We start from the raw sequence: 21,501 nt of genomic DNA on the forward strand, positions 1-21,501 counted from the left end.
ACAGATGAAATGCATAACCTAGCCATAACCAAGCTCTACAACTATGAGTCCTGCTTAGGAAAGAAATTCTTTCTTTAAAAAATGAATTGGCTACAGTTTCCAAGCAGCAGATGAGTAGGTTTGAATCTAATTTTCTGCTACTGCTGAGTTTAATCTCATGATATCTTAATTTACCTCTTCACTCTCTCCTTCCATTATGTCTTTCAGATTCACCATGACAACTGCTTTTCTATTCACTTCTTCTCTAGTTTCTTCTACCTCATAATTTGGAAACCTTTCTGCTTTGCCCAAAAATGTTCTCATCCTCCAGAGGAAAGGTTAGGTATTTAATCTTATGAATTCCTTCGATTCCTAGAAGTGCCATCAGGACTTTATTCACAGAAACAATTATTTTTTCAGAAGTTTCTTAATATTAGAAACAAAAAGCTATTTATTTATCTAGGATGTCCTGGATAGGAGCTAGGCATAAAGGATCAAACACAGATGTGGCATATTAAACATAGCCTCAAATACACTGACAATCATCCTACTGAGAGGTGAGGTTTAATGCCCCTTTCCTTGATTTGGGCTGGCCTTAGAGACATGCTTGACCAGTGTAATGTGGCAGTAATGTTACTTTGAGATTTCCAAGGTTGAGCCATATAAAGGTTTATAGCTCCTGGCTGAGTTTCTAGAGACACTTGCTCTTGGTTCCCTCAGCTACCATGTGAGAAGGACAGCAACCCTACTGTAGAGATCATGTCAGGGTTCCAGAGACTGGATGGAGAAAAAGAAGAGCCCAACTGAGCCCAGTCTTCCATCCGTCCCTACTAAACTGCCATACATATGAGTGAAGCTATCTTGGACCATCCAGACCACAAGCTAAACACCATTCAGTAACCCCTACCAATGCTGTGTTGGAACAAAAAGATTCCCCTGAGATCTATACCCTAATTCTTCACCACAAAATAATGAAATAAAATAATATGTTTGTTGGTTAAGACCACAAAGTTTTGGAGACACTTGTAAAGCCATAGCTAACTGGAACATAATTCGACATCTAATGCATTTACAAAGCTCATTGTTCAGATGGACAATGACAGTAGTAAGATTGCTATCACAGCACTAATTCCTATAATCATGATGCAGTTTATATTTTGCATTTAATGATACAAAATATTGTGGGGTTTGAAACAAATTATCTTGAAGTATCCAAATGACTACGATTTAAGTTAAAGACCATCTTATATGCATTCCATTCTATTTTATAATCACTGTGATTTTTTTAAACCTGTTTTAAAATCAATAAGAAGCTGATCTACTGTGGTAGATCAGGAATGAGGGAAAAGTATGTTTAGAACGAAAGTAACACTATTCAAAAACTTCCAAATCTCCTTAAGGAACAAATATGGTGTGTGTGCATTTGTTATATGTGTAATGAATATATTTATTTATTTGTTGACTTCGTGAGTTAATTTGAAGCCAAAACTCAATGTCAATCTCACTAAATCTTAGCTTCTCTAGACTTGCAAAAAAATCACTTTCTTTACTTTTATGTTTTATTACTGTGTCTGCCGGTTAAACAGAATCTGCTGGCATATATTCCGAGTCTCTGACTGTTGGACTGTTAGGCAGCAGAAATGATGATGACAGAACAGCAGTCAGTGCCTAGGCAACCCTCTTTCATCCTGAGGACATCACTGATACTTCTTTTTGTTTTTCTTTTGTTTTGAATACACATACACCTACATAAATACTTGTCTGTCATTCTACTCTACTGTTAAAAATGCCTTAATTCAATCAACAGAACCTGTATGAAATCTGGCAAAAGAGAATAAAGGAAGAGTACTTGTGCTAAATGGGTTTGGTACAAATCAAAATTGAATTGTAAATGGGGATGACAGCATTGTAGTGAAGAAACGTAATGCCTTTTTATTCCACCATCTACAGCTTTACTCTCCCTTTCCACCATTTTTACCACTTGTGTACTTAGAAGTCCCCCAAAACAAAACCAAACAAACCACGTTTTGCAGAACAGTGCAGCTCTAATTTTATATACTTACTTTTTACTCAATAAAATAAAAAGTTCTAAATAAGTTAAATATAAAATATCATATTATTTTACCTTAAAAAATTTACCTTAAAATTTCTACTATGATTCCTGTGGTGTTAGAAAACATCCCTGGCATGGATTTTCCACAAAAATACATGCAGTCCTTTATATTAACTTTTCAAAAGTCGATTATTTGACTCCTAAATATGAAAAATAAATGACCTTCTAAAACACAAGCCACTTAAAAAATTCAAATATTATAATAATAGAAGACATAGTTATTAGATAGAAGTCTAAATAAAAACAGGTCTATGATTTCTAATCCCCTAATGAATCAGTTGGATTCTAAAGCAAAGATCAAGTACATCTGCACAAAAGAAATAAAATTATGACTTCTCTGCAAAGGAGATCTGAATAGTTGTCCCTAGTGTAGTTGATTTCATTTTCTAATGACAATATTTGTAAAGAGATTAGGAATATAAAATAATCTTTGCAACAACTCATCAAACCACCCCCAAATTATAATTTATTAGCAAGAGCTTGAAGAAACTCCATACTCAAAATATACCAATTAAGAAGAAGCTTTTCTGTAAACATCTTATAAAGCAGATCACTGGCAAAGGTGAGAAATACTTCTATCTCTGGCACTGCCTATATACACATTGAAGAATCCAGGAAACCTGGTACAGCACTACTAAGGAAACAGCTTCGGAGCCTCTTGAATGAGGAGCCAGAATTTGATAGCCTTCTGCCTGTACCACAACTAGCATATATGATCTCTTGCTTCAATCTCGAGATAGTGTCTCCTCAAACTCACAGATTTAAAGAACCCAAAGGTACTGTTTTGGAAACTCTGGGAGGAACAAGCATAGTAAAGTACATGGTTTTGATTACCATTTTTGAAACATTTGATTTATTCTGAGTATTAAAATAACAACAACAAAACAGGCAGCGGAAGTATAGAACTTTCCATTTCTGGAAAATAGAGGGTCACTAGGAGAAAACTATTCGAAAACTGAAAATGAACCTGAGGATTGCAATCATTAAGTTGCTGCTTTGCAAGGTAAGATCAAGATAACAGTAGAAGATTAATTTAAAGAATTAAAAGGACAACCATAACAAATTATATTTCAGGGTCATGGGAACGAACACTGCAGAACCAGAAAAAGAAACTCTTCTGGAAAGATACAGAAGAATAGGTCTTGGAAAATAATCTTCTAAAAGATGACACAGAAATTTTACAGACAGCATTTGTTTATTGTGCGACAAAAGAATAGACGCAGTGAAAAATCTAAACAATGGCTCACGTGAGGGTATATGTTATAGCACAGGTAAAATATTTTTTAAAGGAATATTGATCTAGATGATATGAAAACACAAGTGAGCAACCACTGAAGAAAATAGAAAATAAGAAATTATATTTTTAAATTAGCAGTTATTGAAAGAAATGATTGGTTAGAGATGAAGAAATCATAAATAGAAGAAATGGATGAGAGAATAAAGTCCCCAGCATGACAAACTTAGATTTTCAGATTAAAAAGTTTGAGTGTCAGATATACTAACTTAAAAAAAATTCACTTGTATCTTGCTGGAATTTATGAATTCATATGATAAAGAAAAAATATACAAGATAGGAGAGTTTATAAAAAAGAGTTACGTATAAAAGAAAAAAATACCAACATAGGACTCAACTTCTCATCCACCATAGTAAAAGTTAGACATAAGTGGGATTTACAGACCTAAGAAAAATAGCAGACTATATATTCTGAAAATTTCTCCAGCTACAGAACACCTGAAAATGCTTGATAAAATATAACAGTCTCTCTTTTTTCACACAAACACACAGACTTAAGTCTTAAGAAAATAAGAGAAAATTAGTCAGTACAAACTTGGGATGAAACTAGAGCTGCCCAGAAGATATTTGCTGACAAAACTCCTTAGGCCAACAATAGCTAGGGAGATGAAAGTGACATTCCTAAGGGCATTGCAATGCCTTCAGAACGCTACATTTAAAAAATGAGAGTAGAGGCAAAATGGTAGGCAATATGAAATAATGAAGAAATGAAAACAAATTTATAAACCCCATAGAATATAGAGAAGAGAGATAGCCGTGACACCGTGTGCATAATAGCTACCTGAGAAGAAGAGAAATATAAATTAAAATGGGGAATATCTGAAGATATAGTGACACTTTTTTCCGAATTAAAAACAGATGGAAAATTGCAGATTGAATGTGCTCATAGAATTACAAATAGGAGGGATAAGACAAAATTAGACCTATATACATTGTATTATTGTAAAAGACTACAGCAGACAAATTTAATTCCAAGTTTAAAGAGACAATATACATCAACTACAGAAGAACAATATCCAGATTTATAAAAGAATTTTGAACACTATGCCAGGTATAAAAAATAATAAAATGATAGTTTTAAAGTATTCAAGAAATGCACATTATTCTGTAGTTCTGTATTTAGTCAAATCACCATTCAAATGTTATCATATACCCTAAATATGCACAAACATTCAAGCCCTCAGAGTCTTTACCACACAAAGACCCACATTAAAAAATCGAGGATAAGATACTCAAAGATTAAAAGCATAAAATAATCCAGGATACAGTAAAAGTTTTAGGTGGGGAATAAAGCTAAACTCTGGTAAGTTTATTTTTGTTAAAAAGAAAGAAGAGAAATGGAGCAGGGGTGGGAACTAGTAAAAGGATATTAAGATAATGAGAGATTGGGGAGGGGCGTTAAAATATGCCCAATAATTTTAGTCCAACTAAAACATTGTACTACCTAAAAGCCTAGCGTTAGACTTCCCTTCAGTGTTGTCGTTAATTATCATTGAGTCATCCTCCTTAATTTCTCAAGATTTGTTTCTGGATCACTGTCTTTCTAATATGACTCCTACCTTTATTCTCAGTGGTTTTGATAATACGCATGGGCGATCCTCCCAACACTCTAGCCTCTCATTTCCTTCAACTCTCCTTAAATGGTGGTGTCCATCAACCACTTTTGACCATATGTTCTCAAGGTCATATCATAGAATTTTCGTTCTCCAGTAACTATAATCCTTCCACAGATTTCATTTGGTGCATCTCACTCATGTCCACAAACCCATATATATTTTTCTCACACCTTCTACGGCCTTAACAAAATCCTTTTCCCACTAACACCATCAATCTATTTATCTCACTACCTTTTCACCATCCTGATTCTTTTCTATGTACTGAACTTAACTTCCATGGTCCAGCACCATAATCACTTCCATGAAAACACCCTCCACTTCACCACTCTCAGATTGGCTCATGCATCATCATGCTCACTTCCTAAAATCACAACTCTGATTAAATATAATTCAGCCTACTCCACACCCACACCCATGCAACTGAATGTGGCTATGGGAAAAAAAAAAGTCATATTGACATTCCCAATTTAACTCATGACCACGATCATGAAGTGGTCTCTAAATGTACACCATACCATATTTTTCTAACCATATATTTTATCATTTCCCTAGATAATTATTTTACCTTTTCTATATCTTAAAATCCTATAATACATGTTCCCCATGCTTACTCTCAGCTGATGAACTTTTCTTACTTTACTGAAAAAAAATGAAATAATCAGAAGAAAACTTCCACAAACTCCCACAACTTCATTTACGAACCCTCCACCATCTGTACCCAAATTATCTACCTTCCCACCTGTTACTATAGTGAACCATCTGTGCTCTATATGAAGCCAATATCTCCACTTATATACTAGATCTCATCCCTTCTCAGTAACTTAAAGAAGTGGCTCCAAAGAGTCTTTCTTCTCTCATACTTTGTTAGTTTTTCCTCTTTATTATATAATTTCCATCAAAATAGAACTATGCTATTTTTCCAATTTTATACAGTATCAATATGGCAATATTTTTCTACCTTTCTACCAGGTTATGTTCCACTTCTATGCTCCTGTCTGCAGGAAAACTTTTAAGGATAAATTTCTTTACTCATTGTTTCTAATACTTGTGTTCTAATTTTCTCCTAAACCCATTCAAATCAGGCTTTTCTTCCACCATTCCATTGTTCATACCCAGGTCATCAATAACCTTTCAATTACTACATCAAATGGCTAATTTTAAATAGTCTTATTTGAACCATTGGTAAAATGTTATCATGCTTTCCTCATTTTTATATCTGATTTCTAATATGCCACACTCATGTGGTTGTATTTCTACCTTACTTATTTTTTCTTCTTAAACAACTTTTCTTCTTTGTCAATGTTAAGGATTCTGTCTCAAGATTTATTCCCATGATTCAGTCCTTGATTCTCTTCTCTGATTTAACTACATTAACTCCTTCTGTGATCTCTAAAAACTACCTAAATTCTGGTCACTCCCTAATTTATACTGAAAGCTCATGTTTATTTTCTAACCCTAGATTCATACCCAGCTTTCTCCTCAACATCTCCAGTTGGAAACCTAACGAACATTGCCATTTCAAATCCAAGCTGAACTTTTTGTTTTTGCCTCTCAAATTTATTCCATACATGATCTTCTTATCTGAGCTTATGACAACACATATTCTAAGTGTCCTATCTTAATATCTGACCATTTTTCATCACATAACAAATCCACTTTTCCAGGAAATACTGGTTCATCTACCCTCACAATATAATCATATTATTTCTTAGACACTGAATTAACATCTTGGTACTTCCCACACATCATCATCTCTCAGGTAATGTTTATTTTTGCAATAAATTCTTAGTTGCTTATTTCTAACAATTTCCTCTTCAGTCCATACCTAAAAATAACAGAATGATCCTTTTAACATATAAGCCTGATTTTGCTTTTCCTTCATTTAAAATCATCTAATGGTTCCGCATCTTGCTCAAGTTAAAAGACAAAATACACACAGTAGCACACGAGGACTTGTGCAAGACTCCACCACCCTTATTTTCTTAGAGCTTACATTTTACTACTCCCCATTACATGCTCACTACTCACACACTTTGTCTCTGCTTCTTTTCAAACACACTATGCACCACCTTGTCTATAGACCTGCATATTTCCCCAGTCTAGTAAAATTTTACTCCAGATATCATCATGGAAAATTTCCTAGCCTCCTTAAATCTTTGCTACAATGTTACCTCCTCAATGGGCTTATTCTGATCAACATACTTTACACGGCATTCTATGAGTTCTACATCCCTGTATTATTTTCCATAACTCTGATCATTCTAATATTTTATGATTCAGTTATTAATGATGATTATTGTTTGTGTCTGTTTTACGCATTGACATTTCTGAGTAAAATTATTGTGCCTGGAATTTGGTAGGCTTTCAAGTCATATTTATTAAATGAATGAATATAAGATTGAAAATAAAAAGATGGAAAACAATTATACCAGCTGAAAAAGAACTGAAACTCAATCCAAGATGAACACACAGGAAAAAATATATATTATGATAAATTGTCAGGACAAAAAAATAGAAAAGCTGTAGATCACACACACACAATGGAAACTAATTCTATTGATTGTTAATTTCAGCTGCAGATATTTTTATGATAGAAAATTATCATTCTGTTTCTACTTTCCCAAGGTCCCTAATATTTGAGATAGATATCTCATCTTCCAGTCGTTTCAGTATTGTTTCTTAGATTTTATCTATCAATGGTCTTACCTTTATTCTTATCAAATTGAGCAATATGAATAATTTCAATCCCTCATTCTCTTCTATTTTTGAAAGCACTTTATCCCCTTCTAACCTACTAAACAAATTAAATATTGTGCTAAATATCATTTTCTGTCTCCTTTATCTAAAATGCAGGTTTCACGAGGGTAGGTAATTTTGTACCTATTGTATCCCATAGACCTTTTTTTTTTTTTTTTTTGAGACGGAGTCTCACTCTGTTACCTAGGCTGGAGTGAAATGGCGCAGTCTTGGCTCACTGCAACCTTCGGCTCCCAGGTTCAAGCAATTCTCCTGCCTCAGACTCCCGGGTAGCTGAGACTACAGGTGCATGCCACTACGCCCAGCTAATTTTTGTATTTTCAGTAGAGACAGGGTTTCACTATGTTGGCCAGACTGGTCTTGTACTCCTGACCTTGTGATCCGCCCACCTCAGCCCCTATAGACATTTAATTGTGCTAGGCACATAGTAGGTGCTGAATAAAAATATGCTGACTAAGTAAATTATGTATTATATTTTCAGTTATTGAACCTTGAATTTCTAGGATATTTCATTCTTTGAGGATGACAACTTATTTTGTTAATGTACTGTTTAATAACATTTACTCACATACATTGCTATTTAAAAATCAATATTCTTATAAATTATGGATCTATTGCTTTCGTTCACAGCACTGTCATTATTAGAATGTTTTATTATAACTATTAATAATACTGAAAGTTTTGAGAACTTCTTTCTATGCTCTGATTAATTTTAAGTTTAGGAACTTGTTTCCGTGCATGAAACTTTTAATGGCTTAATAATTCAAACTTAGGATATCTCATCACAAACATTTTAGCACTAATAAATTTGCTAACGGCCTCACAACATGAAACATAAAAAACATAATTTTCACTTGTATAATAAGATCTAAACTTAATTATCAAATTGAATTCAGCTGATTATATGGAGTTAAAATATTGTATGTCAATAAGCATTATTTATTTTGATATGATTTAATAACAACAAAATGAATTAAGTATATCATACCAGCGTAAACCAAAAATAAAATTCTAAGCTGCCCAGACATTGGAAAGGCCCTCTTTTCTCCTCAAAGGGCATTCCAAAGTTAACCTGAAAAATTAGTTCAGGACATAATGGCAAAGGGGAGCTGGACATGCCTTATTATATCATCTCATTTAGAATTACTGACAGAAGAGACTATTTTAAGTCTGATAAAAAAAATATTTACAGTCTATTCTCTGAAGTCAGCTACCTGGATGCTTCATCTGCATGATAAAACCTTGGTCTCCACAACCCCTTTATCTTAACACAGACATTCCTTTCTATTGAATCTAAGTCTTTAGGCAGTTACTTGACTCTTTCAACCAACTGCCAATGAGAAAATCTTTGAACCTACCTATGACCTGAAATCTCCCCACTTCCAGTTGTCCTGCCTTTCCAGACCAAACCAAGGTACACCTTACATGTATTGATTGATGTCTTTTGTCTCCCTAAAATGTATAAAACTAGGCTGTACTTTGCCCCAGTCACCTGGGGCACATGTTCTCAGGGTCTCCTAAGGGCTGTGTCATGGGTCGTGGGTCATTCATATTTGGCTCAGAATAAATATCTTCAACTATTTTACAGAGTATGACTCTTCTCATCAACACTCTTTTTCTATTTCTTGAATAGAAAAACATTTTTATGAAGAAGAAACTAGACACATAATTTATTTTTATTATAAAACACATGAACTTAGGAGTTATTAAATCTAAAGTATGTGTGTGTGTGTATGTGTGTAGGTATGACACATATATATGTATGTGTGGTTGACTACATTTGTAGCTACATTTGAAAACAAAGAGGAAATATTCATAGTTTCTTTTATTCTAGCATTGAAACTAGATTAAGGGACAAAGTGTAAAGTCATCTGCTAAATCACATGCAATGGATTGGGGCCTGGTAACAGGAATGAGTGTGGCATGATGAAAGAGCATGAGGAAAGTCAATGAGTCGAGGGCATAGTGAGATAATGTGAGCGTTGCATAAGATTTTAAAGGTAAGTTGGGATCAGATTATACAGGGCCTTGGAGACCATGACAAACCCTTCTACTGTTCCTTCAAGTGTTATTTATCATTTCAATTACAAATTATTTTTTCACATAATTAACAAACAAAATAGGTGTACAGTAACACATATTTAAAATATATATTCACTGTTATTTTTACCTTGAGATTTCCTAGGTAAGTATAAACACTTACTAAAATTTTATAATATATTGACTTATAATATCACTCTTACATCAAAGCAAAATGAAATACTTTTCTACAACTTAGCTACATTCAAGTAGTAATAAACTTGCTGCATATCAAAAGAGGCAGTTCTCAAGAAAACAGATTGTTTTTACTAAAATATGGTTCAAATTCAAATTTTATTTTTATTCCAAAAATTCTATATATTTTATAATTTTGAATAAGTTTTAAGCAATTAAATACCAGGTGACATAGTAAATGATATGCTATCCCTTGTTTCAATTGTGCTTATACTAAACCATTAACATATAGAAGTAAAACTTTATAATGGTACATATTTTGTATTGCTTAGTCCCTTGTATGACTAAGGAAAATCTTTAGGAAAAGATGGAAGGTAGTGAATACAAAATAAATGTAGTGTCTATGATCCAGGAAGATGAATTAAATCTCAATTGTAAAATGCTCATTATTTACATGTCAAATAATTTGTTTCTCCAGAAAACTCTAATTAATTAAAACTTTATAATTTAAAGACAATCTATTGAACATATATTTGCCTTACATGTAAAAGCAAGGTGAAATATAAAATGTCGTAATCTTTTTATGTTTTTTAAGCATGCAGATAAGTAAATTTATATCTCACTTCTAATAACAGCAGAGATTTATATCAGGAAAGTGAGATCTAATTCAATTCCTTACCCAAAATATGTATAGATGAATCATGAGTCAAGACAATATGGAAAATGTACAAATAATATAATTTTTAAATTTATATTTCAAAATTCTATATACTAAAAATGCCAAATTATCTAAGAAATAAAAATAATTACAATTTTTATGTTTCTAAAATGAGCCATCTGTCCGGGTAGTTTTTTGGATTTAAAAGTATTCCTTTCTGCCCCAGTGAAAGGTTGTGGCATTCCTTCTTTTAACATCAATAAAGAAAAATTTTAATAATGATATTAAAAGATTAAATTCTAATATGGATAAAGATTCTATTTGAGAACTAAGATTTATTTCATTTTATGTATCTCACAACTTCCAATAAAAATACTGCTCTTGACTCTAGCAAGAGAAAAAAGCACAAAAAACTAAATTTTTTCTATAGTAAAACATATTGGAAGAAGCTAGCAACAACTTATAGTATGTCTTAAGTTGCAAAGTTGAAGTGTATATGTGCTGTTTCTTCTTTAAAATTTTTTTAGCAAAGATTGTGATTATACAAACACATTTTATTAACAGTTCTTTACAATGAACAATGCTTAAGTGTCCTGAGCAAATGAATATCTAATTTATTTTTAACAATATTCAGGAATTCTGAATTATTTCACACAGTTCAATTATGATATTATTGAATCAAATATCCATCATAGATTTAACTTTTAATCTAGTTCTATGGCCCTATTTTCAAATAAGACATCTCCACTTGGATACATCATTAAAATAATAAAACTTGGTGTGACAAAACATGAATATATTAACTCAATGTCCCCTTCCCCAAGCTCAAATCTTCTCACTATCATGGAAAATAAGACCATAGACTCAGAATTCAAAATATTTTATGGATAATTTTAATCTTTTTTTTTAAACTTGCATTTCAGAAAGGAAAAATACTTCTCACTAGTTGGGAGTTGGGAGTATCACACCCCTTACATAAAATTAAATGCTGTCTTTTGCCCAGAGCACCACTCAAGACCATTTTTGAGAGAGAGTTTGTGAGCATCATGGGAAGAAGGCTTCATGATAGCCAGGTTGGGTGGAGTTTAATGTGTGCGGGAGGTGAGAGGAGACTCCCTGGCATTCAGGCAGAGAGATGCATGTGATATCCTGGAGGGAAGATGTCTTTGCAATAGTAAGTTAAGGAACTTCTCAAAAGCTCTTTAAAAGACATACTGACAACAAACTTTTAGGAAGGGTTGCAGTTTTTCTACATAAAACCTTCAGAAAACATTTATTCCCATAAAAGGATTATTTCCTCAATATCACTGCCTGTCAATATAGCCATTACTAAGGCTGCCTATATCTTTTTCTTTCTTTTTTACTTTTCATAACCAAACTTCTGCTTTTTCCTTAATAAAGCCATATAGCATTGAGAATGTGTTAATTTTTTCCTTGTTTCTCTATCTTCAAGTCGACCAGGAATAAGCTTTTAATTGCACAGTTTTTTCCTGCTAAATCCCTTTAAATATACAGGATTTACATACCCATAGGTAGATAGATAGCCTTTAAAAATATGTGTACACCTGAATCTCTGAAATTATAAAATCCAAATTATATAGGCTTTTAAGTTTTGTATAAACAAAATTGCCAAGTTCAAATTGAAGCGTGTATGATATTTAATGTGTAGTGTTTTCAACATGTTGTTAATATATATTTTTTAATTATAAGAAGATAATTTCTTTTTGTCACTTGCTGAAAGCTTCAAATCCAAGTATAGTAATTATGTTTTATGTGTTGAGATCACAGACATCTCATCAACCCCATTTAAACTGTAACCCCCATAGTCATCAATACACACCAAACAAAACAACTTCTTTGTTAAATATGTGTCTGATAATTTATTTTCTCAGTTTTTGGGAGTGAGTGAGAGAAGAAAAGGGAGGGAGAGGAAGGGAGAAAATGAAGGTAGGAGGAGGTAATATATGAATCTGCTTCCTTTGTCCCTCCATCCTAAGGTGGTAGCGACTCCTGCTCTTGTCAACCTTTTAATTTTAATTTTAATTAAACACAGTGGTGCAGCCTCCTGATGGCTGAGTAGGTTCCTAGGGCATCTGTCTTCCGGCTGGTTTAATAAAGACTTGGAAGGCAGGAAAAGGAGAGAGGGTATTCTTTATTTTTCTCTGCCTTCAGTGATACTTCTGGTATCAGCTTCATCTTCTCTGAGGCTCCAGCTCCCACTGAAAAACCTCACCACGGTTCTTGCTTTTACCAAATGATGTCAGTTTCTGGGTGCTGAGCCTGCTTCCTTTGTCCCTTCATCCTAGGGTAGTGGAGACTCCTGCTCTTGTCAACCTTATATTAACAATTCCCCAACTGACATCTCAGCTCTTCCATTACTTGTGTAGCCAATTCTTTCTATTAAATCCGCTCTATTTTGCTTGTTGGAACTGATTGAGAAGTGAGCATATCCCTGTGTTTAAATCTTGGCACACCCCTGCTATTATTTTTGTGTATAAACCCCGACAAGTTAATTGCTTCAAGGTCGTGCTTTGATATATATAACCAAACTATTATCCAGAAGTTTTGTATTCAATAATAGTTTTAAGAGCATGCTCTAAGAATTCCGACACGCTTTCACTGGTGAAAAAATTAGCATCAAAAAATGAATGAAACATTGTAATTTAATATCTCAAACATGGCATTTCCTTCTTAATCTGTATTTATTTGGTTACTGGGAAGCTTACAAGAAATACCTGATACACTTTTATTAGATAATTTAAGGTTTTCAATAAATCCTTACACATATACTAACTCTAAATTAAAGGGCGCAACATGTATCATAATTATATCACAGGTGCCTTCTCCCATATTTGAGGTTAATTATTATCTCCTCGGCCTGCCCTTATGATTTTAGTGTACTATTACTTAGTGGTAGCAAGGGGGCTTCAAACTTGTCATCAGCTCCACTTTAAAATTATAAATGGATGTTTGAAGACCAAAACATTTAATATGTTTAATAAAGAGGAGAAAAATAAGTAATCTGATAGACTATTGTAATAGACTGAGGTGCATAACTGTTTAAAATTGTATCTTATTAAAAAAGTAACATGACTATTTTAGACTCCAGAAAACACAGTTAAGGAAATAAATCAGCCAGTTCTAAGTAGAAGAAATCCATTGCTAACAATGTTGTTATTTGAGTTTTGTGGGGTCATTTTCACTCATTACATGAAGAAAAATTTTGAGAAAATTGTATGGGTGTGTACATCTACTTATATTAGAACATGCATATTACTTATGATATTTTACATGTATGTGTTATATGTATAATATATATGGCAGCTTCTTTGACCATCTAAATAATCCATTAGCTTATTTTTAATTATTCTAACATTTATTCCTGCCTTAGAACTGAGTAGGCTACTCATTAGAACATTATTTTACAAAATAAATAAATACATTAAGGAATTGTCCTTTGTTATGTGATATCATCAACTTATAATGTAATGCTCTAAAGTTTCTTCTTCTTGCTACTGCGTGAATGAGGTGGAGGGGGCTCTCAATCACTCAGTGTCCTCTTTATGAAACTTCCTAAGGAAATCCTTGCCTGGCTTTGTACCACTTAAGAACATTCACGCTTCTGGGCAATGGATCTATTTCAGCTTGTGAACAAGAAACTCTATGACTGAGGCAACTTCCCATTCTATGTTGCCTGGGTGAAATCTTAATCAACTTTATGGCCCATCTATAAGAATGTTGTAGATTCATGAATAAAGTATTGAACATCTTCCCTGGTTCAATTTGATGTATCCAACGTTATTAGTTTGATCTACCTTTGGTGTATTGCTGTGTGCCAGGTATCTACATAATCCACTTGTTGAAAAAGAATGCATTTACATTGCTTAATCACATATATTGTAACTAGACAATCAAATTATATACAAGCAAAACAATGGTTCAACAACTTTCATCATAAAGGGTTTGCATGCAAGACGTTAAATTTCTAGGTTATTTATTTAATTTTAAAATATCTATATAATTTTCTCTTTTTCTGCTTTTTTAAAAATAAGTATAACTCAAATATTCATACGGTTTCTCTAGTTCTGGAATCCCATCTGTTTTTTATTCAGAAAAGGATTCAGAAGAAAGGCCAGAAAATGAAAGTATCATAACAGACAGACACAGAGCTTATTTAAGCTTGAATTGTAATAAAAATATTTTTAACTAAATAAAAATGACTGTTGAAATAGCTTACCAAAATGTAACAGGAATCAAAGTTTTGCATCTGTTGACATATTCTTCCACCTGTGAATTTAAACTGGCTGTGTAACAACTCAATCCTAGGAAATATCCTTTTTCTTTATAAAAGTAAGACTGTTTTTAAGAAATTGTTGGCCTATAAACTGTTCTCTGGACTATCCTACACAGGGTGAGTTGAAAAACAATTGTATAAAGTAGGGTTAAGCAAACTTTTTTCTGTAAGGGGCCAGATAATAAGTATTTGAAGATTTGCTGGCCATATGGTCTCTTTAACAACTACTCAAATTTGTTTTTATAGTATGAAAACACCCTTAGACAGTGGGTAAACAAATAGGCATAAATGGGCTTACCTGTACTCTAATAAAGCTTTATTTACAAAACAAGCAGTGGTCTATATTTGGTTCTAGGTCCACAGTTTTCTGAGCATAAATAAATAAAAAGTCTCTCATAATTCATATTAAATCTTATTTTAAATTATTGGAAGATATGGGGAAATACAAAAAGCACAAACAATGAAAATGAAATAGATTATACCCCTAAGAAATAATTGATGTCAATGTCTTGGTATTTTTAGTTTATAGACTTTTAGTTTTTCTATCATGCAGAAATGTAATATTATAATAAGTATTTGTTGATATGCATATACTCAATCAGTTACCATTTTTAAAAAAATATATCATTACGTTTTGACTCAATAAAGAAAGAGAATCATATATGTGTTTTGAAAATGCCCGCCCAAGTTACCTTGGTAACTTCAAGCCCTTTTTTCCCAAGAGTTGAAATAGGTTCTTGCAGGGTCTTATATTTCTACTTCATTTTAATCAACATCATCATAACCATGACGAAATTGCTTATCAAACAGTTTATGCTAAAACACATTCCACAGAGCAGTTTATGAGTATAGATTTTTAATATGGTAACAGATCAACTACCAAGCAAGAGATATTAGCTGGCCATTATAAACATAGCTATCCCTGTAATTCTCAATTCTCAGAGGTATGGGATGTGAAATTCATATGCTCAGCTATTTCAGAAAGGATAAATATAGTGTTCTCAAGGACATAGCTACCAGAAATATTTTAAATGCTTGTAATATTCCCTTTAATTCAGTACTCTTTACAGAAGTTATAAAATTGCTGTTTATTATTTATGAGGTTTCGATTTTATTTCTCACTCATCGTTCTATCTAGATAGGAAAATACAGGGTGAAGAGTTGACATCTTTACTCCTCACCTGTGTGAACACAGCCTAATCCCCTGTTTCAAGGGGTCTGGAGAGCTGTCGATTACTGGGCCTTGACAATGGACGTAGTCTGGAAGTCTGTTGTAAGTTCTATTTGCACGGATTTTCATGGAAGTAGTATTCAAGATTTGATAATTTTTAAGATCCATAAACTAGTCAGGGTCTGGTCAACAATGGCAAAATTAAAAATCAAATGAAATAGTAAGCCTAAATCAGAGGGATATGTTTTGCCACCAAAAATAAAAAGGTTTGAAGTGGTTCTAAAAAATACTTTGGAACTTTTCATTAGAAGATATGGAAAATGTCTCTCACAACATCTACCCAAAGGAGCAGTTACGGTCCTTATCTGTGTTTTCCTTTTTTTTTTTAATTTTTTTTTTTTTGAGATGGAGTCTCGCTCTGTCGCCTAGGCTGGAGTGCAGTGGCGCGATCTCGGCTCCCTGCAAGCTCCGCCTCCCGGGTTCACGCCATTCTCCTGCCTCAGCCTCTCCGAGTAGCTGGGACTACAGGCGCCCGCCACCACGCCCGGCTAATTTTTTGTATTTTTAATAGAGACGGGGTTTCACCGTGGTCTCCATCTCCTGACCTCGTGATCCGCCCTCCTCGGCCTCCCAAAGTGCTGGGATTACAAGCGTGAGCCACCGCGCCCGGCCTATCTGTGTTTTTCTAACTGCTAAGAGAAAGTAAAAACATTCTGGAGGAAAAAAAACAAAAATCTTGAACGGATAGATTTAGAACTGGTTATATAGTGGATGTCCGGGAGGAACTGTAGTGAGCACATGGTCACATGCTGAGTAGAAGGAAAGAGCCTACAGCTAAATGTTTCTGCCACCTAAATCCCGGAGTAGCCATGGGTTAACAGCAAAGCTCCTGACTCTGATGGTATCTCCAGAACATGTAATATCTTTCTATTTTCAGTCATAATTTTGCTCTGGGTCTAACGCAATCAATCTCACCTTGATGATTTAGGTTTAAGAGTTTTCCTGGCTGAGTTATAAACTTTTTAATAGCCTTTCTAAAAGATGCATTCCGGTATATTACTCTAAATCACTCCTTGATTTTATTCAGTTCAAAATGTTAATCGTTCCTGCTATGGGCACGGTATGCTTTGTAGAGGATGTAGAAATTTTTAACTGTAGACCCTGCCCTCAGAGAACTTACAACAATGTGGGAAGAAGACAGATTCAACAACAATCCTAACATAAAGCAGAGTGTGGGCAGTGCCTTAATGAAAATTCAAAGACCTAGAGACCTGGGAAGAATGAGCTCACATTTGGCACAACAGATCAGGAAAGAACATGAGAATAGAGATGACAATGGAGACTGGAAAGATATTGACATGGTAAATATTGTGTTGAACAAATTTGCTGAGGCAGGGAAACCTATGCTATGTTCAAACCCTATAAGCAATTCAGTTTTCTGTGCAGAAGTTCTTTAGTTTAATTTGATCCCATTTGTCAATTTTTGCTTTTGTTGCAATTGCTTTTGGCATCTTTGTCATGAAATCTTTGCCCAAGCCTATATCTTGAATGGTATCTTCTAGGTTGTTTTCCAGGATTTTTATAGTTTTGGCTTTTACATTTCATACTTTAATCCATCTTGAGTTAATTTTTGTATATGGTGTAAGGAAGGAGTCCAGTTTCAATTTTCTGCATATGGCTAGCCAGTTATCCCATGACCATTTACTGAAAAGGGAATCCTTTCCCCATTGCTTGTTTTTGTGAGGTTTGTCAAAGGTCAAATGGTTGTAGGTGTGCAGTCTTAGTTCTGAGTTCTCTCTTCTGTTCCATTGGTCTATTTGTCTGTTATTGTATCAATACCATGCTGTTTTGGTTTCTGTAGCCCTGTAGTATAGTTCAAAGCCTGGTAGCATGATGCCTATAACATCATGTTCTTTTTGCTCAAAATTGCCTTGGCTGTTTGGTCTCTTTTTTGGTTTCATATGAATTTTAAAATAGTTTTTTTCTAGTTCTGTAAAGAATGTCAATTATAGTTTAATAGAAATAGCATTAAATCTATAAATTGCTTTGGGCAGTATGGCCATTTGAACGATATTAATTTTTCCTATCTGTGAGTGTGTGTGGCAATTCCTCAAAGACCTAAAGACAGAAATACCATTTGACACAGCAATCCCATTACTGGGTATATACACAAAAGAATATAAGTTGTTCTTTTATAAAGACACATTCATGCATATGTTCATTGAGCACTATTCACAATAACAAAGATATGAAATCAACCCAAATGCCCATCAATGATAGATGGGATAAAGAAAATGTGATACATATATACCATTAAATACTATGCTACCATAAAAAAATAACAAGATCTTGTCCTTTGCAGGAACATGGATGGAGCTAGAAGCCATTACACTTAGCAAACAGAAAACCAAATACTGCATGTTCTCACTTATAAGTGGGAGCTAAATGATAAGAAACATGGACACACAGAGAGGAATAACACACACTGGGGTCTATCAGAGGGTGAAGGGTTGGAGGAGGGACAAGATCACAAAAAATAACTAATGGGTACTAGGCTTCATACTTGGGTGATGAAATAATCTGTACAGAAAACCCCCGTGACACACGTTTACCTATATAACAGATCTGCACATGTATCCCTGAACTTAAAAATATTTAAAAAATCAGTTTGATGGGAGCCAGTACGATGTCATAAGAGCATAGTTTGGAATAAATGTGAGAATATAGTCCGATGAAAGTGATCAAGAACTGGGGAATAATTTGTCCCCCTAATTTTGAATCTGGGAGCCGTTTTCATACTAACTTTATCACTACTTTTAACCCAGGTCAGATTTTTTATTTTATTTTCTTGTGAAACAGAGATATAGAAAAGCTATATCAAAGGCATTGCAGGGGACATGAATGAGACAATAAAGCAAAATTTAGAAAATATTTGTATAAAAATTACAATAATATAAAAATGGGAAGTATATTTGAAGATTAATATAAAAACTATTTCTATTTCTTTGTGATTTAAGGAATAGGAAGTACTTTCACAGACATTATTATATTCAGCCACCAACTATACTCTATGTAAAGAAGAAGACACACAATTATTCTATAATGAAGAAACCAAGCAGCATCAAATTATGGGGAGTGGGTTGGTGGGGTAGGAAGGGATAGCACTATCCAAAAAGCCTAACTTTTCCCAAGCAGGATGACTAATAAAACAAGGTTGCTTGGCACTAAGAAGTGGGTTGTGATTGTCCCAGGTTGGCATGGTTAAAAGAAATTCTATTGAAACTCAAAGACAAGACTATTTACTCAAAGAAATAGGTCTTGTTTCAGTTTTGAATTAGGAAAAGTAGTTCAACTGAGGGACATCAGATAGAGTTAACCAGGGAGAGTTAATGTAAAGTTTATTCTGAATAGAAAGAGAAAATAGAAAGCAGTAAAAATCCAATTGATGCAAGCATTTGTAATGAAGGAAAAGCACACTGTGACCACTCTTAATTTCCCTTGTGTAGCTAGTGAGAACTTGTCATGTAGGGTCATCCAAAGCATGTGACAAGTGCAAAGCAATTTAGCAGACTGACAGTGGTAGAAACCAACTAAAAGTTTAATAAAGGAATACATTTGTACTACCTGCCACTCAAATGTTAACTGTTTCAAAAGAATACTATTACAGTGGACCCTTGTCTAATTCTGCTTTGGCATGAGGACTGCACTGGTGGGACCAGAATGTTGTGCAGTTATTTAGAGAGGCTGCTGGGAACTAAACTACATATGGATCTTTTAGATAGTCCTTATGGGGCCCAAGGTTATAACTTTGCCTACATTCTTAATACCACCTGCATACTATTGGGGCTGAGGTCAAACATATCTTCAACTATTGTAATATTTTTCAATTTTAAAATGATAATTACCTACATAGACTACCTGTTTATTTCTATATTATATTAGCCATTGTTGAATATATCTACAGACAAAGCCATTCCAGTGATAATTTTAGCTTAACTTTGCATCTTTCATTTAAATGCCATTCATTGTTATTTGTCTTTCTCGAATCTTCCTAAGTTTCCCGAAATCATGAAGCCTATTTTGATTGCCAATAACCGAGAATGGTCATTGAAATGCTTTGAAGAGGTCTGTAGCTCACTCTCACACTGTGTTTCTCAGGAAGTGCTGAAGATAGTATTTTCTGCATTTTTTGTAGTGATGCTGCAGGGTGATTGTAACATGACAAATTATTGACAGCATCCTGCTTACCAAAGTTTTGGCTTCTTTTCCTCTTAAATTATAACAGAATTACTGGTACTTTAAATTTCATTTTTTGAAAACAACTACTAACAACAGTCCATCAAATATATTGAATCGGGCTTTGATAGTTGTGTAAGTATTAACAAAATTATACCAGCCCAATATAGAGTTGTTGAATTTTTGTGCCCTTTGCTTCCATTGCAGTAGTTGGCTTGTATAGGCAAAAGCCTTGTCTTCCATTTGGACTTTGTGCCACATGGTGATCAAGTAATTGTCTTTCTTATGTGCAAACAACAAGATCCAGTTCAAATAAATTTAAGTGAAAAAAGAAAGAAGAAACAATGAAGTAAGAGAAGGCAGGGGAAGGGAGGGGAAGGGAGGGAAGGGAGGGGAAGGGAGGGAAGGGAAGGGAAGGGAAGGGGGAAAGGAAGGGAAGAGGGAAAGGAAGGGAAGAGGGAAAGGAAGGAAGGGAGGGAAGGGAAGGAAGGGAGGGAAGGCAACGGAAGAGGGAAGGCAAGGGAAGAGGGAATGAATGAAGGGAAGGGAAGGGAGGGGAGGGGAAGGGAAGGGAAGGGAAGGGAAGGGAAGGGAAGGGAAGGGAAAAAAGGAAGATGGAAGGGAAGGGAGAAGGGAAAGAAAGAAAGGAAGGGGAAAAGGGGAGAAAAGGGAAGGGAAAAAAGAAAAAAGGGATTTATAAATACATTAATTAGATCACATAATCATATTTCAAATCCAATGAATGTGGGCACCAAAAGAAACACAGCCAAGCTAAAATTCTATTACAAGAAATGTTGATAAGGTTTTGTGCATTGTTCAAGCTGCCACACCCATTTACTGCCATATCACTGGGCCCTTATTTCTGTCACATTTGCCACAAATGATCTTTGACCAGCATTCTCAGAAGGTAAGGAGATGTAAAATCTAATCTATAATAGCTTTTACGGAGAAAGGCCAGACTCTAACCGCCTGTTCCCTGCGTTTTTAGGTAATTTTTTCTTCAATAAAAAGAGGTTAGAAAGCCAAAAAGGACAAATACATGTTTTTTGGCTTAAGATCTTTACTGGGATATTTAATAATTGGACTAAATTGGTCCCCTTTTACCAAACATCATTCAAATTTCCTCTTACCAGTAAGATTTCTCCACGGCTAAGTGATGGGCCAGTGAA

The sequence above is a fragment of the Nomascus leucogenys genome, chromosome 14, assembly GCF_006542625.1.
Source record: "Nomascus leucogenys isolate Asia chromosome 14, Asia_NLE_v1, whole genome shotgun sequence".
Lineage (NCBI taxonomy): Eukaryota > Metazoa > Chordata > Mammalia > Primates > Hylobatidae > Nomascus > Nomascus leucogenys.